We start from the raw sequence: 13,233 nt of genomic DNA, 5'->3' as shown, positions 1-13,233 counted from the left end.
GTCTCGCCTCGTCTCTTAACCTTGTATATTATGTACCAAGTATTCACTCATATGTATGTACACATGGATACACGTATGTGTGTGTGTGTGGGTGGGTGGGTGGATGGGTATGTATTTTGTTAACTGTTATCCTTCGATATATTTGTGTGTTTAATAAAGTGTATGGAATAGTATAATAGATTGAACACAAAGGAACAAGTTGATGTATTGTACTGCTACACATAGAGAAAGAGACGGTTAGAAAGAAAAGGCACAAAAGGACATAAATTTGAATATTAATTGGAAGCTCAGAACTAGAGAGAGAAAGATGAAGATTTCTTCACAAGAACAAAGAACGTTCTCATTACGAGCTCAGAAACAAGAACATAGGGTGAAGAACACACTTGATATATTTGTATATTTTCGTAAGTGAGAGGAACCAGTTGACGTGTGGCACGAGACAAGGGACGGATCCTCCAGTTGACCTGTGGCACGAGACAAGGGACGGATCCTCCAGTTGACCTGTGGCACGAGACAAGGGACGGATCCTCCAGTTGACCTGTGGCACGAGACAAGGGACGGATCCTCCAGTTGACCTGTGGCACGAGACAAGGGACGGACCCTCCAGTTGACCTGTGGCACGAGACAAGGGACGGACCCTCCAGTTGACCTGTGGCACAAGACATGGGACGGACTCCAGTTGACCTTTGGCACGAGACAAGGGACGGACCCTCCAGTGGATCTGTGGCACGAGACAAGGGACGGACCCTCCAGTTGACCTGTGGCACGAGACAAAGGGACGGACCCTCCAGTTGACCTGTGGCACGAGACAAGGGACCCGCCAACTCTCCTCTGACGCAGAAGAGAAAAAAAAAGTTCCCCTCCGCTGATTGCCCCACTGCAGGTCCTGTAATAATAACTCGATTCTCGAGTGACGTTTCACAGTGGTGTTTCAGTGAGCTCGTCATCTGCAGCCTCCTCATACAACGCTCAGCCAAGATGCGTTAGATAAGCACACGAAACGCAAATCAAACCTCAGAAAAAAAAAAATTATTCTCCATAAAGAAAGGAAAGAGAATTTTTTCATGAATATTAATGCCATGGTTGGCTCTGTCATCGCCCGCCCGCCCCCTCCCGACAGTTTGGAAAGTTTCACAAGAAACTGCTGGCGAAGCTGATCCATTTGCCCTCGATTTGGCGAAGCGCATTTGCCCTCCAGTAGGAACTCTCTGATGAGGGAGTTCGCTGTGAGTCGTGCTCTCAGTACTAGTGCGTCATGTACACTTGGGTTAACTACCTGGTGATGATATGTGTAAACTTTGTGTTCTTTTCAAGTCTGTGGAATATATATATATATATATATATATATATATATATATATATATATATATATATATATATATATATATATATATAGAGAGAGAGAGAGAGAGAGAGAGAGAGAGAGAGAGTTCATACAACCTTATTTAACATGTAATTTATCTCTACATGTGGCACGACATGTTTCGTGGAGACAGTCCACCTCACCATCATCATCAGGTGCCAGTACTTAACAAAGTTATTCAAATCCCAACATCACACTTGAGTCCCGTCGGCCAGCATCTACCACACACTTTGCTCAGTTGGTCATGATACATTTCTTTAAGGTTATCATACATACGTGATTCGTTCTACATTCATAATTTCTTGTTATGATGCATTTGTTTCTTGTTTGTGGTATAACAGTTTCTTCTCGGTTATGATACGTTTCTTGCTTGTTGTACAACAACTTCCACAGTGTCATGTCAGGATCGTAAACTAGTCCACAGTGTCATGTCAGGATCGTAAACTAGTCCACAGTGTCATGTCAGGATCGTAAACTAGTCCACAGTGTCATGTCAGGATCGTAAACTAGTCCACAGTGTCATGTCAGGATCGTAAACTAGTCCACAGTGTCATGTCAGGATCGTAAACTAGTCCACAGTGTCATGTCAGGATCGTAAACTAGTCCACAGTGTCATGTCAGGATCGTAAACTAGTCCACAGTGTCATGTCAGGATCGTAAACTAGTCCACAGTGTCATGTCAGGATCGTAAACTAGTCCACAGTGTCATGTCAGGATCGTAAACTAGTCCACAGTGTCATGTCAGGATCGTAAACTAGTCCACAGTGTCATGTCAGGATCGTAAACTAGTCCACAGTGTCATGTCAGGATCGTAAACTAGTCCACAGTGTCATGTCAGGATCGTAAACTAGTCCACAGTGTCATGTCAGGATCGTAAACTAGTCCACAGTGTCATGTCAGGATCGTAAACTAGTCCACAGTGTCATGTCAGGATCGTAAACTAGTCCACAGTGTCATGTCAGGATCGTAAACTAGTCCACAGTGTCATGTCAGGATCGTAAACTAGTCCACAGTGTCATGTCAGGATCGTAAACTAGTCCACAGTGTCATGTCAGGATCGTAAACTAGTCCACAGTGTCATGTCAGGATCGTAAACTAGTCCACAGTGTCATGTCAGGATCGTAAACTAGTCCACAGTGTCATGTCAGGATCGTAAACTAGTCCACAGTGTCATGTCAGGATCGTAAACTAGTCCACAGTGTCATGTCAGGATCGTAAACTAGTCCACAGTGTCATGTCAGGATCGTAAACTAGTCCACAGTGTCATGTCAGGATCGTAAACTAGTCCACAGTGTCATGTCAGGATCGTAAACTAGTCCACAGTGTCATGTCAGGATCGTAAACTAGTCCACAGTGTCATGTCAGGATCGTAAACTAGTCCACAGTGTCATGTCAGGATCGTAAACTAGTCCACAGTGTCATGTCAGGATCGTAAACTAGTCCACAGTGTCATGTCAGGATCGTAAACTAGTCCACAGTGTCATGTCAGGATCGTAAACTAGTCCACAGTGTCATGTCAGGATCGTAAACTAGTCCACAGTGTCATGTCAGGATCGTAAACTAGTCCACAGTGTCATGTCAGGATCGTAAACTAGTCCACAGTGTCATGTCAGGATCGTAAACTAGTCCACAGTGTCATGTCAGGATCGTAAACTAGTCCACAGTGTCATGTCAGGATCGTAAACTAGTCCACAGTGTCATGTCAGGATCGTAAACTAGTCCACAGTGTCATGTCAGGATCGTAAACTAGTCCACAGTGTCATGTCAGGATCGTAAACTAGTCCACAGTGTCATGTCAGGATCGTAAACTAGTCCACAGTGTCATGTCAGGATCGTAAACTAGTCCACAGTGTCATGTCAGGATCGTAAACTAGTCCACAGTGTCATGTCAGGATCGTAAACTAGTCCACAGTGTCATGTCAGGATCGTAAACTAGTCCACAGTGTCATGTCAGGATCGTAAACTAGTCCACAGTGTCATGTCAGGATCGTAAACTAGTCCACAGTGTCATGTCAGGATCGTAAACTAGTCCACAGTGTCATGTCAGGATCGTAAACTAGTCCACAGTGTCATGTCAGGATCGTAAACTAGTCCACAGTGTCATGTCAGGATCGTAAACTAGTCCACAGTGTCATGTCAGGATCGTAAACTAGTCCACAGTGTCATGTCAGGATCGTAAACTAGTCCACAGTGTCATGTCAGGATCGTAAACTAGTCCACAGTGTCATGTCAGGATCGTAAACTAGTCCACAGTGTCATGTCAGGATCGTAAACTAGTCCACAGTGTCATGTCAGGATCGTAAACTAGTCCACAGTGTCATGTCAGGATCGTAAACTAGTCCACAGTGTCATGTCAGGATCGTAAACTAGTCCACAGTGTCATGTCAGGATCGTAAACTAGTCCACAGTGTCATGTCAGGATCGTAAACTAGTCCACAGTGTCATGTCAGGATCGTAAACTAGTCCACAGTGTCATGTCAGGATCGTAAACTAGTCCACAGTGTCATGTCAGGATCGTAAACTAGTCCACAGTGTCATGTCAGGATCGTAAACTAGTCCACAGTGTCATGTCAGGATCGTAAACTAGTCCACAGTGTCATGTCAGGATCGTAAACTAGTCCACAGTGTCATGTCAGGATCGTAAACTAGTCCACAGTGTCATGTCAGGATCGTAAACTAGTCCACAGTGTCATGTCAGGATCGTAAACTAGTCCACAGTGTCATGTCAGGATCGTAAACTAGTCCACAGTGTCATGTCAGGATCGTAAACTAGTCCACAGTGTCATGTCAGGATCGTAAACTAGTCCACAGTGTCATGTCAGGATCGTAAACTAGTCCACAGTGTCATGTCAGGATCGTAAACTAGTCCACAGTGTCATGTCAGGATCGTAAACTAGTCCACAGTGTCATGTCAGGATCGTAAACTAGTCCACAGTGTCATGTCAGGATCGTAAACTAGTCCACAGTGTCATGTCAGGATCGTAAACTAGTCCACAGTGTCATGTCAGGATCGTAAACTAGTCCACAGTGTCATGTCAGGATCGTAAACTAGTCCACAGTGTCATGTCAGGATCGTAAACTAGTCCACAGTGTCATGTCAGGATCGTAAACTAGTCCACAGTGTCATGTCAGGATCGTAAACTAGTCCACAGTGTCATGTCAGGATCGTAAACTAGTCCACAGTGTCATGTCAGGATCGTAAACTAGTCCACAGTGTCATGTCAGGATCGTAAACTAGTCCACAGTGTCATGTCAGGATCGTAAACTAGTCCACAGTGTCATGTCAGGATCGTAAACTAGTCCACAGTGTCATGTCAGGATCGTAAACTAGTCCACAGTGTCATGTCAGGATCGTAAACTAGTCCACAGTGTCATGTCAGGATCGTAAACTAGTCCACAGTGTCATGTCAGGATCGTAAACTAGTCCACAGTGTCATGTCAGGATCGTAAACTAGTCCACAGTGTCATGTCAGGATCGTAAACTAGTCCACAGTGTCATGTCAGGATCGTAAACTAGTCCACAGTGTCATGTCAGGATCGTAAACTAGTCCACAGTGTCATGTCAGGATCGTAAACTAGTCCACAGTGTCATGTCAGGATCGTAAACTAGTCCACAGTGTCATGTCAGGATCGTAAACTAGTCCACAGTGTCATGTCAGGATCGTAAACTAGTCCACAGTGTCATGTCAGGATCGTAAACTAGTCCACAGTGTCATGTCAGGATCGTAAACTAGTCCACAGTGTCATGTCAGGATCGTAAACTAGTCCACAGTGTCATGTCAGGATCGTAAACTAGTCCACAGTGTCATGTCAGGATCGTAAACTAGTCCACAGTGTCATGTCAGGATCGTAAACTAGTCCACAGTGTCATGTCAGGATCGTAAACTAGTCCACAGTGTCATGTCAGGATCGTAAACTAGTCCACAGTGTCATGTCAGGATCGTAAACTAGTCCACAGTGTCATGTCAGGATCGTAAACTAGTCCACAGTGTCATGTCAGGATCGTAAACTAGTCCACAGTGTCATGTCAGGATCGTAAACTAGTCCACAGTGTCATGTCAGGATCGTAAACTAGTCCACAGTGTCATGTCAGGATCGTAAACTAGTCCACAGTGTCATGTCAGGATCGTAAACTAGTCCACAGTGTCATGTCAGGATCGTAAACTAGTCCACAGTGTCATGTCAGGATCGTAAACTAGTCCACAGTGTCATGTCAGGATCGTAAACTAGTCCACAGTGTCATGTCAGGATCGTAAACTAGTCCACAGTGTCATGTCAGGATCGTAAACTAGTCCACAGTGTCATGTCAGGATCGTAAACTAGTCCACAGTGTCATGTCAGGATCGTAAACTAGTCCACAGTGTCATGTCAGGATCGTAAACTAGTCCACAGTGTCATGTCAGGATCGTAAACTAGTCCACAGTGTCATGTCAGGATCGTAAACTAGTCCACAGTGTCATGGCAGGATCGTAGACTAGTCCACAGTGTCATGTCAGGATCGTAAACTAATCCACAGTGTCATGTTAGGATCGTAAACTAGTCCACAGTGTCATGTAAGGATCGTAAACCAGTCCACAGTGTCATGTCAGGATCGTAAACTAGTCCACAGTGTCATATCAGGGCCTCATAATAGCTCACAGAGTCATGTCAGGTTCTGAGACTAGCTCTCAGGATCATGTCAGGTTCTCAGACTATCACCTAGTGTCATGTCTGGCTCTCAGACATGATCACAAAATCATGTTAGGCTTCAGTCAGCTCCTAGTGTCATGTCAGAGCCTACCAGTCGCTCACAGAGTCATGACCATTGTCATGTCATGACCCCAGACTACCTTACACTGCCATGCCGGGGTCACAGGTAATCGAAAACGCGCTTTAGACCCCATAGAACCATCTAGACCCCTAGAACCATCTAGACCCCTCGAACTATTTAGAACCCTAGAACCATCTAGATCCCTAGAACCATCTAGACCCCTAGAACCTTTTATAGACCCCTAGAACCATCTATAGACCCCTAGAACCATCTATAGACCCCTAGAACCATCTATAGACCCCTAGAACCATCTATAGACCCCTAGAACCATCTAGACCCCTCGAACCAGCTAGATCCCTAGAACCATCTAGACCCCTAGAACCATCTAGACCCCTAGAACCATCTATAGACCCCTAGAACCATCTAGACCCCATAGAACCATCTAGACCCCTCGAACCATCTAGACCCCTCGAACCATCTAGACCCCTAGAACCATCTAGACCCCTAGAACCATCTAGAATATATTGAACCAGGAGGCCAAACTAAGGCTTGCTAGAACTTTCATGCTGCGACCCTGATTTACGAATAGCTGCACGGTCAACAAACAATGTTATCTTGTGACCTTAGGAGTTGCTGAGACTGCCATAACAAGGATGGTCTGGGGAACTTAGCGAATTGTCACCCATCTAGCACTAACTACCAGGCGTTTTAGCGGGTTAGGTCAGTGGCCCTAAACTGGGCTGACCACCGTATTAAGACCCCTTAAGAGCGTCAGCTCTGGTATCCGGGTCAGAAACCAGAGGTGAGGACGGTCGAACATTGCCGTTGGCTGACCTGCGAACGAGCTAACCAAGTCAGGACTACGAACGAGCCACATCAAGACCACGAGCTAACCAAGTCAGGACCACGAACGAGCCACATTAAGACCACGAGCTAACCAAGTCATGATCACGAACGAGCCACATTAAGAACACGACCTAACCAAGTCAGGACCACGAACGAGCCACATTAAGACCACGAGCTAACCAAGTCAGGACCACGAACGAGCCACATTAAGACCACGAACTAACTCAAGTCAGGACCACGAACTTGCCACATTCAGAACACGAGCTAAACAAATCAGGACCACGCACGAGCCACATTAAGACCACGAGCTAACCAAGTCGGGACCACGAACGATCTACATTAAGACCACGAGCTAACCAAGTCATGATCACGAACGAGCCACATTAAGACCACGAATGTGCCACGGTAAGACCACGAGCTAACTCAAGTCAGGACCACGAACGTGCCACATTAAGAACACGAGCTAACCAAGTCAGGACCACGAACGTGCCACATTAAGAACACGAGCTAAACCAATCAGGACCTCGAACGAGCCACATTAAGACCACGAGGTTACCAAGTCAGGACCACGAACGAGCCACATTAAGACCACGAGGTAACCAAGTCAGGACCACGAACGAGCCACATTAAGACCACGAGCTAACCAAGTCAGGACCACGAACGAGCCACATTAAAACCACGAGCTAACCAAGTCAGGATCACGAACGAGCCACATTAAGACCACGAGCGAGCTAAGCTAAGATCACGAACGAGCCACATTAAGACCACGAGCGAGCTAAGTCGAGATCACGAACGAGCCAGGTCAGGACCACGAACGAAGAAGGTCAAGACAACGAGCCGAGCCGACCAACGCTGTTGTCTCAAGACCGTGAGACGAATCTTTGCTGTTAATATCACGACCGCCCGGGCGAGCGAGTTGACGTTGTTATTTGACCCCATGATCACAGCGGTGCGACCTTTGAACCTGGTCTTTGACATTCTTACTGTAGGGTCGTGTCAGAAGCCAGCCAACCTAACCAAGGGTCGTACCATTGTGCTCAAGGGTCGTACCATCGTGCTCAAGGGTCGTACCATCGTGCTCAAGGGTCGTACCATCGTGCTCGAGGGTCGTACCATCGTGCTCAAGGGTCGTACCATCGTGCTCAAGGGTCGTACCATCGTGCCCAAGGGTCGTACCATCGTGCTCAAGGGTCGTACCATCTTGCTCGAGGGTCGTGCCGTCGTGCTCAAGGGTCGTACCATCGTGCTCAAGGGTCGTGCCATCGTGCTCAAGGGTCGTAACGCATTACATTAAGAATATAAGATCCCAGACGAATTAACAACTCCTCTGGGAGGTTGTAGTTCAGTGGTTGATATGCTACAATTTCTGTTCTGACGACCTTTACTGCCCATGTTTCTGTTATTTCGTACTACACTAACCCTATTTCCCCTCCAACTCCTCCAACCATATACCGAAAAATACTTAAGGAACCGGGATGTCAATCCACTCGGTGAACCTAATTTGAATAAATGCAGCTTTGTTGTTGATACAGTCGAAGTTTCCCCCGTGAAAAAAAAAAAAAACACGTCATTTTTTGCCAATAAAACTTCAGATTAAGTCGTAATTTCTAATTCTCCTTTTTACTCGCAATTAAGAAAATTAATCGAATCACCAGAGGCCTTGCATTACTCCTGGTCAGACTGAGCAGTTGTCGGAGCGTCGTAGTTTTACGACAGATTTGGAGTCGTGCCTCAAATGGTGCCTCCAATTTTTCACTGCGAGTTAGCTTGTGGTGCCACCACCACCACGCGCACCCCCATCCCTGTGTGGGAGAGAGAGAAAGTAAGAAATAGTTTTACGAAGCCGTTGGACACGGGATCAGATCCCCTGAGCGATCCCACCACCCTCCCGGGCCAAGAAGAATTCAGAACATCTGCATTTGAAACCCCCAGACTCAGCGCCATTGAAAGGAAGGCGAGGAAGGAAAAGATGCATTTGCTCACGCCGCCAAATACCCTCCGCTGCCCCACACGCTCCGTTATTTCTTGGCTCTTCCCTTCGTCTCCTTTCGCCCTGGTTCGTGTCCTCCGTGTCTTCATCGTCGTCTCTCGTCTTCTTCTTCTTCTTCTTCTTCTTCTTCTTCTTCTTCTTCTTCTTCTTCTTCTTCTTTATCTTTTCGAGTTGTGAGCATATGCCGAAAAACCTGGACATCCAGTCCTCGAAAATCTGGGAATTGATTTATTTGCTTATGTGTCCGTGTGTGTGTGTGTGTGTGTGTGTGTGTGCTGAAGATGATGTTAAAAGAATTTGAGTTGATGAAAAGGAAGATTGTGAGCTTTGGTCGGTGTGGAGAGACAGGTTGGCTTGAGTGTAAGTTTGAATAGAGTGAGTCTGGAAGGAGGTGGAGTGACTTGGATACCTGGGAGCTGGAGTGATACGTAGGGTGGGGAAGAGGAGGGTGGGAGAGAAATATCCTGGGGTGTGTTGGGGAGTACGTGGAGGGAGAGGTTACACCGTCCGTTAAGGCACAGACGGTAATGTGTGATAGTGTAGTGGTCCCAGCGAGTCGAGGACCCCTTGTGCAGAATTCTGAACGGGAAGCGGTGGATGTGTTGGAGACGAAATGTGAAGAGGGTTGATGACGTAGTCAGTTAATAGTTTGAGAGCTGTGGTAGTTAACTGGTAATGATGATTGTGAGAACTGAAGAGGGTGTTGCTTGAAATGATTTGGACATACGGAGAGGATGAGTGAAAAGAAATTGACTAAAAGGATATATGTGTCAGAGGTGGAGGAAAAAATGGGAAGGAGAAGAACGAGAAAGAGACGGACGGATGAAGTGAAAGAGGATTTTAAGTTATTGGATCGTGAACACACAGGACAGAGGCGTGCATGGAAGAGAGCGTATTGGAGCGAGGTGGTAGACAGGGAGCGACGGGCTGTCAATATGTTCAACCAGGGCGTATGAAATGATCTGGCGACACCAGAGGAAGTTCTGTGGAGCTTCGATATTGATGATGACCGTTTTAAGTGCATTATACGTGACATTTTAAGTGCATTCTACGTGACAGACAAGAGAGTGGATGTGAGCAAAGGAGGCCGTTCTAAATGTGTTCTTGGCGCTACTTCGCTACATAGGGAAGATCGAACGAGAAGTAGTCATGTATTTAATACCTTGACCTTCGTTGGTGATGACGTGAGACATGAGAATGATCAAAAGACGATAGTGGAGAGAGAGAGAGAGAGAGAGAGAGAGAGAGAGAGAGAGAGAGAGAGAGAGAGAGAGAGAGAGAGAGAGAGAGAATGATGGGGACTTGCTCCTCCCCTATTCCCACGTCGTTCATTTCCCACACTAGGCATTTGCAGCCTCCATTTTTAGCCGTGAATTTCCGAGTGTCGACTGTGTATCGCTCCTTATAAAGTATTTCCGGAATCCTGATAAAACATTTGCTGGGACGTGGACGCTAGGTTGGGACTCCCCCAGGCCTTGTTCGGGTACCACGCTGGGGAGGGCTTCATATTACCGAGCAGGGTCGCGTTGAAGGGAGCTTAAAGAAGATGGGAGAAATGTTTATCACAGAGTCTTGCCTCAAGTGCTTGAGTACGACGGTACGACTCCGTCATGACGGAACGACCCTTGGGCATGATGGTACGAAAGTTTACGCACGACCCTGGAGCACAAAAGGTGCACGACCGTACGACCCTTGAGCATAATTGCACTACCCTAAAAGAGTCAGGCTAAAAGCCATGTAAAGTCATGCTCACGCCTCGTAGTCGTGCGCTCACGGGGTCGTACCGTCGGGAGTCCACTCCGTGGGTGGGAAGTTGGCGAGTCTTTACGTGGTGAAGACAAGACCCGGGAGAAGAGGAAAGCGAAGGAAAGAAACCAAAGAAGAAAGAAAGATAAATGTAATGATGAAGATAAAGAAAATTGATAACAAAAGAATCTCATAAAACTATTCTCTCTCTCTCTCTCTCTCTCTCTCTCTCTCTCTCTCTCTCTCTCTTTCTCTCTCTCTCTCTCTCTCTCTCTCTCTCTCTCTCTCTCTCTCTCTCTCTCTCTCTCCCGCACTTTTTAGGATAAATCTTAATCAGGAGTTGACAGTAGAAGACAGCAGGGGGATTTTCTTGTATTTGGAGCTTAAGTAACAAAATGACATTGTTTTCAGTCATTGGATCGTGTTTCAAACGTGCTGTACTCAGGCACTGAGGCATCGAAGTGTGGTTCTGTTGTCTGTTATGTTCAGGAGGGACTTGTGTATTATATTTCCTGAATGTGCTTCTACATGTGGTAGCTTAGCCAGATGGTTGTATTTTCAGGTGGCTGCGCCTCGTCTCGTGGTGTGATCACCATCTATTCATTTTTCTATATGGGTGTGACGGGTGCACTTGTGAGTGTAAGGGAGCCTGAAATTACGATGTGAGTGAATGGGACAATTGATGTATGTATTCAAGGTAAAAATATTATCTTCCCTTATGGGTCCTGTGACTTTCGATATCATCAATACGACTCATGTTGTTTTGGTTGGGTTGGTAAGCGTGAATGTGAGAAATGTATCTTTATAATTTTTGTAGCCCTTTTTATAGTTATTTCCATCAAAGAATTAATCTGTATATTATTCATTGCCACATATGACAGGAAATATCGCTAGCGATCTATGAATATCATCAGAGTAGGGTACTAGTGTGAGACCAGACCAGTGGGCATTTCCCTAAATCCTTCGACCGTGGTGTCATATTGTTTCACACAGAAGGTGTTAAGATACTTTTTTTTTTTTTTAATGCTTACTTCTTAAATCCAGACAGAGACGGCAGGACTAATCATGAATGAAAAGTCTTTGGTAGCGGGTTCGCTGATGGGTGAACTCAACAATTCTAATTTCGTTTGATTTTTGTTTTATTGATGCGCTTGATTAAAGATATGATAAAGATCAATGATTTGAAATGCCGGAAATCGCGAGCCAATGCATATATCTCCTTCCATATGTATCGTAATTATATTTTTGTCCAAGTACAGTAAGATGTCACATTACCACTGTGTAGGTGGTAATCATAGTAAGGGATCTCTGTACCAAGTAAAACTAACTAAACTTCTACAGAAAAACTGCCCAAAAGTTGAAAAAAAAGAAGTCGCCCGCGTAGAATGTTAGAAATGGCCTGAATATATGCTATTAGTTGAGAAGTTTTTTTTAATGCAGAGTTTCTTCAACATTGGTTGATAAAATGGATTATGGCAAAATATTTTGGCAACTTTTGGACTCTTTTAAGGAACTCACACCCCATCTAACCTGTTCCTCCGCCCTGCTATACCTAATAACTTCATTTTCATTTACATTTTCTATAAACTTCCTCCTCTCACACAGATTCCGTCACCAACACCTGCAGTTTCTCCCACGCCCTCCGGTGCTTTGTCATTCGCAAACAACAACTGACCCTCTTCCCAGGCCCTCCTCATCCCCTGCAGACTGCAAACTCGCCCCTCTCTCTCCAGGACTCTTGCATTTACCTCCCTCACCACCCGACCCATATAAAAGGTGAACAGCCATGATGACGCCACTCACCCATGCATCAGAACCAATCTTCACCTGTAACCACTCATTCTCCTCTCTTCTTACTCGGACACACGCCTTACAGTCTTGATAAAAACTTATCAGTGCTTCTAATAGCTTTCCTCGCAAATCTGCCATTCGTAAGATATCCCACAAGGCAACTCCACCAAACCTGTTACACACACACACACACACACATATATATATATATATATATATATATATATATATATATATATATATATATATATATATATATATATATACACTTTTTCCAGATGCATAAATGCCACATGTAGATCCTTCTGTGTCCCGAAATGATTTCCACGCATATCCTTCGGAGCACATACTCGATCCACACATCCTCTACCACTCCTGAAATCACGTTGTTCTTCCCCCAGTCTGATGCTCTGTACATGTGTACGTCCTCGCGATCGCTTCTCCCTTACATCGTACCCGGTACACTCAACAAACTTGAACACCCGCCTGTATGCCCCTTGTCTTTGTACAGTGGCGCTATTCATGTATTCCCCCTATTCTCAGGCACCTCGCCATGATCCGTTCATACATTAAGAATGCTAATTGACCAGTCAGCAGGACTGTTACCCCCTTAAGAAATTAATCTGCACCTCTCAAACATCTTGATGCAATCAGTTAGAGTTGAGGGAAACAGTTCACTCTGCCAACTAGCGATTCCGTTACAAAGAGTCTTGTCTCTACCAGTCACCTGATTGGTAAGCTGAAGGA

At 45.5% G+C, this 13,233-nt stretch overlaps 1 protein-coding gene across 2 annotated transcripts in view; it reads left to right on the top strand.

The window, feature by feature from the left end:
- Positions 1-13,233, top strand: part of Ptp99A (Protein tyrosine phosphatase 99A) — a 1,440,930-nt gene that overhangs the window by 593,452 nt on the left and 834,245 nt on the right. The gene's annotated exons all lie outside the window — the stretch shown is intronic.

Source organism: Panulirus ornatus, chromosome 1 (assembly GCF_036320965.1).
Source record: "Panulirus ornatus isolate Po-2019 chromosome 1, ASM3632096v1, whole genome shotgun sequence".
Lineage (NCBI taxonomy): Eukaryota > Metazoa > Arthropoda > Malacostraca > Decapoda > Palinuridae > Panulirus > Panulirus ornatus.
The sequence above is the reverse complement of the archived record's forward strand: the minus strand, read 5'-3'. Positions and strand labels throughout refer to the sequence as shown.